Raw genomic sequence first — 9,374 nt, 5'->3', positions numbered from 1 at the left:
TGCGGTATGTTAGTATTCAGTCTGTCAGTTCTATACTTGGACAGCACATGGATGTGTAAGTCGCTCATCTGAATGAGCCCGTAAACTTTGTCCTGATAAGTCTTGGGCATCAATAGGGTCACAAAATGACAAGCAGCATGCCACAAAAACCTGAAAGTAAAAATCCAACACAGGTTGTAAGTTGCACAAGACTTTACTGTCATAGATCATAATGCAAATCGTGTGTGACTGCGATTTTACCTGCAAAAAATTTTCTGCAATTTTCTATTTTGCAGTGACCAGAAGTGTCTGGGAATAGAGCAGTGATGGGAAATCGGACAGGTGAGTGGTTTTTTATAATGTTTAGGGGCCCAGGCTACAGCCCCAGTGGTTGTCAGCTCCAAGGCCGGGCAGCCCCATTAAGGCTTAACTGTGGGTAAAGTCTTAGGCCCCTTTCACACGAGCGAGTATTCCGCGCGGATGCGATGCGAGAGTTGAACGCATTGCACCCGCACTGAATACAGACCCATTCATTTCTATGGGGCTGTTCACATGAGCGGTGATTTTCACGCATCACTTGTGCGTTGCGTGAAAATCGCAGCATGCTCCTCTTTGTGCATTTTTCACGTAACGCAGGCCCCATAGAAATGAATGGGGTTGCGTGAAAATCGCAAGCATCCGCAAGCAAGTGAGGATGCGGTGCGATTTTCACGCACGGTTGCTAGGAGACGATCGGGATGGGGACCCGATCATTATTATTTTCCCCTATAACATGGTTATAAGGGAAAATAATAGCATTCTGAATACAGAATGCATAGTAAAACATCGCTGGAGGGGTTAAAAAAATAAAACATTTTTTAACTCACCTTAGTCCACTTGTTCGCGTAGCCCGGCATCTCCTTCTGGCTTCATCTGATCTCTGTGCAGCAACAGGACCTTTGGTGACGTCATTCCGGTCATCACATGATCCATCACCATGGTAAAAGATCATGTGATGGATCATGTGATGACCAGAATGACGTCACCAAAGGTCCTGTTGCTGCACAGAGATCAGAAGGAGATGCCGGGCCGCGAACAAGTGGACTAAGGTGAGTTAAATTTTTTTAAATTTTTTTTTAACCCCTCCAGCGATGTTTTACTATGCATTCTGTATTCAGAATGCTATTATTTTCCCTTATAACCATGTTATAAGGGAAAATAATACTATTTACAGAACACCGATCCCAAGCCCGAACTTCTGTGAAGAAGTTCGGGTTTGGGTACCAAACACACGCGATTTTTCTCACGCGAGTGCAAAACGCATTACAATGTTTTGTACTCGCGCGGAAAAATCGCGGGTGTTCCCGCAACGCACCCGCACATTTTCCCGCAACGCTAGTGTGAAAGAGGCCTTAGGGTACAACCACATGGCGTATGTGTGATAGGGAAAACAAGCTGTCGACCGCAGTCATTTATTGACTGTTTGAGCTATGTTGGTTGTACATTTTTGTGGTTCTTTAGCATTCTCATTTCCCTTCAAATAGTGATACATGTGATAAGGTATGTTAAACGTATACTGCAAGAACCTGATCAACTGTATAGTGAATGCAGTCAGCAGCCGCAAGTGGACGGGCATGTTTTAGGTGTGGTCAAGCATATGTGCAACTGATACAGTCATGACAATATGGTAAGTGCCATGTCTGTCTCAGAAACCTACTTCCCCAGGAACTTTTAACCACAGCATGACTGCATCACCCCCGAGCTGTGTGGTCATACCCTAGGGGCATGTTCACATGATTTTAAAGGGAATCTGTCATCACAGACCTCCATATTAAACTCAGATCACTGTTATATTTCTAGTTTTTGCTCACCAGAATAAAATGCTTCTATCCCCTTCCCAATCCAAAGTTCCATTCCTGTGATTTCATGCTTTCCTATTATGTAAATGAGCTGTTCGGTGCCACAAAGGCATTGCCGTTTCTCTCACTGAAAAATCATACATATATTTGCACATAATCGGCTGCCTGAGTAAAATCTAATGACAAACTAATCATTTGGAGATGGTATTTTGCCAAAATGAAGAACCAGATTTGAAAAAAACTGTATAATGTTTTTTTTTTACAAAAGGTCAAGACTGACAGAGTTCATGCAACACATTAGCACTGATATACAATATGCCGTGTGTGTTAGTAGTAAATAGAGTTGAAGTATACAATTGATTTTATTGATTTCATATGACATCACATGTACATATTTCATAGGAATATAGTATATTTTTAAAATGAGATTTTCTGTACATGCACAATAAATCACAATGGAACCCTAATCTAAGACATAGGTCAGGACAGGCATCACTCAAAAGGAAGAGACAAACAGTCTGGGTCAAATGCTAAATAGCAAACAATTCACAATTTAACATTGAGACATTGTTGCTCAGGCAAGGTGTGGCAGAACCAAGCAGGTTTTGATAATCAGAAGTACTAACAGTAGCCATAGAGCATGCAACAAACTGCATGGCTTGAATGTGCTGATTTTTTTTGTTGAGTTACTCTGCATAATATTTATTCAATGTACTCACTTATATAGCACTGACATATTCCACAGTGCTTTACAGACATTATCATCATATAATAGTCAAATGCTCTAGTCAAATGCTCTACCACTGAGCTATACCCCCTTTGTTATTTCTGGTTGTTAGGATGTGTCATTTTCTTCTCAGCTATAGTCACAGTAACAGGTTTTGAATCCAAAGTCAGAAGTTGATTAAGGACTCAGTCTTTTTTCCACTTGTGATCTGTTTTTGACTTTGGCTTCAAAAGCTGCATAAAAAACCTAAACATAGAAATCCACCTTAAACCATGGATGGAGAGGCAAGTTTTTCAGTAATAAAGCTTTGTGGGAATTTACTGCAGATTTCATTCTGTCATTCTAATGTGTAGGGAGAGTGATAGGAATTTTTTTTTTTTATATACTTAATTTAGAGAAACTTGGCCTGAAAAGTCCCTTAGCAGCGCTCTCTAAATGAACGTCACTAAGGCATATCCATGTACACAGCAAAGAGCAGCGGGGTTAATCCTTTTTCCCTCCCTGTTGGCTGCTATATATTTCTAGAAATTAACATATGTACTATCCATATATACACTCACCTAAAGAATTATTAGGAACACCATACTAATACGGTGTTGGAGCCCCTTTTGCCTTCAGAACTGCCTTAATTCTACGTGGCATTGATTCAACAAGGTGCTGATAGCATTCTTTAGCAATGTTGGCCCATATTGATAGGATAGCATCTTGCAGTTGATGGAGATTTGAGGGATGCACATCCAGGGCACGAAGCTCCCGTTCCACCACATCCCAAAGATGCTCTATTGGGTTGAGATCTGGTGACTGTGGGGGCCATTTTAGTACAGTGAACTCATTGTCATGTTCAAGAAACCAATTTGAAATGATTTGAGCTTTGTGACATGGTGCATTATCCTGCTGGAAGTAGCCATCAGAGGATGGATACATGTTCTCATTCTGTTTATACCAAATTCGGACTCTACCATTTGAATGTCTTAACAGAAATCGAGACTCATCAGACCAGGTAACATTTTTCCAGTCTTCAACAGTCCAATTTTGGTGAGCTTGTGCAAATTGTAGCCTCTTTTTCCTATTTGTAGTGGAGATGAGTGGTACCCGGTGGGGTCTTCTGCTGTTGTAGCCCATCCGCCTCAAGGTTGTGCGTGTTGTGGCTTCACAAATGCTTTGCTGCATACCTCGGTTGTAACGAGTGGTTATTTCAGTCAACGTTGCTCTTCTATCAGCTTGAATCAGTCGGCCCATTCTCCTCTGACCTCTAGCATCCACAAGGCATTTTTGCCCACAGGACTGCCGCATACTGGATGTTTTTCCCTTTTCACACCATTCTTTGTAAACCCTAGAAATGGTTGTGCGTGAAAATCCCAGTCACTGAGCAGATTGTGAAATACTCAGACCGGCCCGTCTGGCACCAACAACCATGCCACACTCAAAATTGCTTAAATCACCTTTCTTTCCCATTCTGACATTCAGTTTGGAGTTCAGGAGATTGTCTTGACCAGGACCACCCCCCTAAATGCATTGAAGCAACTGCCATGTGATTGGTTGACTAGATAATTGCATTAATGAGAAATAGAACAGGTGTTCCTAATAATTCTTTAGGCGAGTGTATATTTGCTCTGCCCTCCTGTCATTTTGACACTGATCAGCGCGCCCCCACCGCTTCTGTATCGCACTGAGCAACCATGCATTAAGCATTGGCTATTGAGGAGGAAAGACAGGGGGTCGTTTATAAAATCAGATATGTGACTTTTGTGGCATAAAAAGTCACAAGTCATGGCAACTGCAACATTTTCATAGCAACTGCAACATTTTTGCAACATTTCATGATCCTCTCCACTTTTCACAGTGGTCTATGTTTAAGACTTAAAAGTGAGATTAGACCTGGATTATGGCTCATTTTCTATGTGTGACTTTTGCAGAAGTCACCACCTGATAAAGGTGAAACAATGAGATTTGAACCCAGGACTTCATGATTTGCAATCAGCTGCTCTACCACTGAGCTATTCTCACATTAGTAATCTTTGTCTTCAAGTTTGCTTTTCAGCTGTACTTACAGGAAAGGTTTTTGAAGCCAAAGCCAGGAGTGGATTCAGAGAGAGGAGAAGAATCATGGTAACATTTATCAAGACTGGCATTCCTCTGTGTTCTGGGCGGAGTAAGATGCGTAAGAGGCAAATCTGCGCACCAGAAACTCAAATCCATGTCAGTTAGAGGCTGCGCAAAATGGCCATTACAGAAACAGCCAGACAGCCAGAAAATGGATGCAAAAATGGTAGAAAGATGTGTGTCCGTTTTTCATGGCCATTTTTTCCCACTATCATGTGAATGTAACACAGCTCAAGACAGTCATCCCTCAAAAAGCAAAGGTCAAGACTGACAAAGTTCATGCAAGACATTAGCACTGATATGCAATAGGCTGTGTGCGTTAGTAGTAAATAGAGTTGAAGTATACAATTGATTTTATGCAATTATTGCACAAAATACAAAGCTTTGCATGGATTTTTGCAATTGTGACATTAGGGATATATGACATCATTGACATTACATGTACATATTTCATAGGAATTCTGTACATGCACAATAAATCACAATGGAACCCTAATCTAAGACATGGGTCAGGATAGGCATCACTCAAAAGAAAGAGACAAACAGTCTGGGTGAAATGCAAAATGGGAAACAATTCTCAATTTAACAGTGAGACATTGTTGCTCAGGCAAGGTGTGGCGGATCCGAGCAGATTTAGATAATCAGCAGTACTTATAGTAGCCATTAGGGTTGCCAGCTTTCCCAACAAAAAATACCGGGAAAGTTAAGCCACACCCCACGGAGTGTGTGGTTGTGGGGGCGTGGCTTAACACGGGGTGTGAAGTCGCTGTAATACTGTGGCTCCCCAGGAATATTAAAGCCCCCATTAGCGCTCCCAGTAATAGTAATGCTCCCCAGGAATATTAAAGCCCCCAATAGCGCTCCCAGTAATAGTAATGCACCCAGTAATAGTAATGCCCCCATTAGTGTGCCCCAGTAAGAGTAAAAGCCCTATTAGTGTGATCCAGAATGAATAATGCCCCCTATTAGTGCCCCCCAGTAAGAATAATGCCGCCAGTAAGAGTAATGCCCCCATTAGTGCTACCCATTAAGAATAATGCCCCAATTAGTGACCCGCAGTTAGAGTAATGTGGCCCTCATTCCCCGGGAACCGTCACTCGGGGCCAGCACACTGACTGTAGAGTGTTGTGTGAGAGTTCGGCAGCTTTCCTGAAGACCGGGGGAGAGGGGAGGTGTCGTGATAGGAAAGGAGCGCAGCAGAAGAGCTGGGGACGGGAGGAGCGCAGGCCCGCAGCTCGTCTCATTGTTATCTGGCCTGATCTGGGAGTGAGAGCAGCTTTTGGGGTTTGCAGCTCTTCTCCAGCAGCGTCTTTGTGCTCCTGCTCCTGACCACCCGCAGCCCCCAGCTCTCCGGCTTCCAATCCATCCTGATCGGCGGCCTCGTCCTCTTCAGGTTCGAGCCGGTCCCAGAGTGCCGGCCGCTCACAGCTCGCCACCGCTCACTCACCGCCAGCTGTCAGGACCGTGAGCGAGCAAGTCAGACAGTCTTCACTGCAGTTTGAAAAGGTTTGTACCCGGACACAGGATTACAAACCCGGACTGTCCGGGTCAATCCCGTACGGGTGGCAACACTAGTAGCCATAGAACGAGCAACAGGCAGCCTGACTGTGCTGATATTTGTGTTGAATTACTCCATATAAGATAAGTAAAATAATGTTAGCATAATGTTAGCTGTACAGCATGTTGACACAGATATGCTCCAAAAACCACACAAAATCTCAAACACACATACAGAGCTATTTTTTATGCTTCCCATTCATTTCAGTAGGAAGTGTTTTCTTTGCACTCAAAATAATAATTTTCAGACTTATTAGGAAATCCACATTTCTGCTCTTTGTGCCTTCCTTAGATATTTATTCCAATACTGCAGTCTGTAAAACTCAGCGCTAGTGCTAGGCTATATATAATATATGGGAAGAGTACTAAACTCTAGATAGTCCACTAACTATATTAGAATGGCACCCTCTGCCCTTCTGTGGCCACTTTCAATAAATGTGCCGAGGTGGAAACACTTGCTTAGTTTTGCTGCTTGCTCCTTCATGTGTGTGAAGGGAACTCTGGTGTATTGAGCCAGCTGTCAGTGGAGATGCTGAGAAATCACAATTACAGTAAGGCCCCTTTCAGATGAGCGAGTTTTCCACATGGGTGCAATGCATGATGCGAACGCATTGCGCCCGCACTGAATCCGGACCTATTCATTTCAATGGGTCTGTGTACATGAGCGTTGTTTTTCACGCATCAAAACATGATGCATGAAAATCGCAGCATGTTCTATATTCTGCGTTTTTCACGCAATGCTGGCCCCATAGAAGTGAATGAGTCTGCATGAAAAACGCATTGCATCCGCAAGCAAGTGCAGAGGCATTTTTTACTGATGGTTGCTAAGAGATGTTGTTTGTAAACATTCAGTTTTCTATCACGTGCGTAAAAAACGCATCAATGCGCATTTCACCCGCGCGATAGAAACTGAACGCAATTGCAAACAATACTGACTGAACTTGCTTGCGAAATGTTGCGAGTTTTCCTAAACGCACCCTGAACGCATCCGGACCTAATCCATATCATTCGTGTGCAAAAGGCCTAAGGGTCCTTAGATGCATAAATTTGGCTCTGGTATTTTTTATACCTGTAGAAAAACATCAGAATAACCACAGGCACAGGCCTGTCTTACCACTAGCACTTTCTTCACAGTATGTTTCCTCTACAGAGAAGGTGTTCAAAACCCTTGGAGGTTTGCCAAAACCTGCAGCAAGAGGCAAGGTAGACAAATAAATGTCCCCTAGTGAACAAAAACACCAATAGCAAAAACCACTTGAATGTCCTGCTTTTTATATTCCCCATAGACCTTTTGTTAACATCAGGAAATGACATTTTGTACCCAAAAACACCAGTGCAAAAAACCCCATCAAAACCAGCAGAGAAAACTATGGGTGAAAAATATTTTTGAAAATATGGGTGAAAAAGTAATGCAAAATGCATCAAAATTGCATGTAAACTAGACTGCGCCAAATTTATCACATGCCTACATTAGTATTCACTCCAAAAAGAAAGATTCAGACCAACTCTGGTGCGTCGTTTGACATAATCGCACGCACCTTCTCCAACTTCCCACTTAGGTTCCGGCCTGGTGCACCTGCCCGACCCCTACCACCCCTGAGGAACGGCCTGCCTCTTCCTCTGCCTGTCATTTTCAAAATGACCCTGTGCCAAAGTCCCTAGAGAAGAGCAGTATTTGTGGAAGCTGATATATGGCAGGCCTCAATCAGTTGTTAGTTGAAGCTGGTATATCACCCTCAAGCAGTAATTTTGTGGACACAGGTATATGGAAAACCTCTATCACTATTTTGTGGAAGCTGATATATGGCAGGCCTCAATCAGTTGTTAGTTGAAGCAGGTATATCAAAACCCGCAATCTGTATTTTGTTGTACAGGGTGGGCCATTTATATGGATACACCTTAATAAAATGGGAATGGTTGGTGATATTAAGTTCCTGTTTGTGGCACATTAGTATATGTGAGGGGGGAAACTTCTGAAGATGGGTGGTGACCATGGCGGCCATTTTGAAGTCAGCCATTTTGAATCCAACTTAAATTTTTTCAATAGGAAGACGGTCATGTGACACATCAAACTTATTGGGAAATTCACAAGAAAAACAATGGTGTGCTTGGTTTTAACGTAACATTATTCTTTCATGAGTTATTTACAAGTTTCTGACCACTTATAAAATGTGTTCAATGTGCTGCCCATTGTGTTGGATTGTCAATGCAACCCTCTTCTCCCACTCTTCACACACTGATAGCAACACCGCAGTAGAAATGCTCGGGGCGTTCGTGTGCAGGGGGCCTAACATTGAGACATTGTTGCTCAGGCAAGGTGTGGCAGAACCAAGTAGGTTTCGATAATCAGAAGTACTGACAGTAGCCATAGAGCAGGCAACAAACTGCATGGCTTGAATGTGCTGATTTTTGTGTTGAGTTACTCTGCATAATATTTATTCAATGTACTCACTTATATAGCACTGACATATTCCACAGTGCTTTACAGACATCATCATATAATAAAAATAATGTTAGCAATAAAAAAAAAAACAGAAGGGGGCACCCGGATTTGAACCAGGGACCTCTTGATCTGCAGTCAAATGCTCTACCACTGAGCTATACCCCCTTTGTTAATGCTGACTGTTAGGATATGCTGACTGTTAGGATGTCTAATTTTCTTCTCAGCTATAGTCACAGTAACAGGTTTTGAATCTAAAGCCAGAAGTTGATTGAAAACGTCTTTTTTCCGCTTGTGATCTGTTTTTGACTTTGGCTTCAAAAGCTGCAAAAAACCTAAACATAGAAATCCACCTTAAACCATGGATGGAGAGGCAAGATTTTCAGTAATAAAGCTTTGTGGGAATTTACTGAAGATTTCATTCTGCCATTCTAATGTGTAGGGAGAGTGATAGGAAACATTTTTCTAATACACTTAATTTAGAGAACTTTTACATGTATATGAGAAAACTTGGCCTGAAAAGTCCCATAGCAGCGCTCTCTAAATGAACGTCACTAAGGCATATCCATGTACACAGCAAAGAGCAGCGGGGTTAATCCTTTTTCCCTCCCTGTTGGCTCCTATATATTTCTAGAAATTAACATATATCCATGTATATATTTGCTCTGCCCTCCTGCCATATTGACACTGATCACCGCGCCATCCCCTTCTGTATCACACTGAGCAACCA

At 42.5% G+C, this 9,374-nt stretch overlaps 1 non-coding gene across 1 annotated transcript; it reads right to left on the bottom strand.

The window, feature by feature from the left end:
- Positions 1–8,740: 8,740 nt before the first annotated feature.
- On the bottom strand, positions 8,741–8,812 carry TRNAC-GCA. Its single transcript has one exon. It is a non-coding gene; the product is annotated as a tRNA-Cys (tRNA).
- Positions 8,813–9,374: the final 562 nt, after the last annotated feature.

Source organism: Bufo bufo, chromosome 2, assembly GCF_905171765.1.
Source record: "Bufo bufo chromosome 2, aBufBuf1.1, whole genome shotgun sequence".
NCBI lineage: Eukaryota > Metazoa > Chordata > Amphibia > Anura > Bufonidae > Bufo > Bufo bufo.
This window is presented reverse-complemented; position numbering and strand designations above follow the sequence as displayed.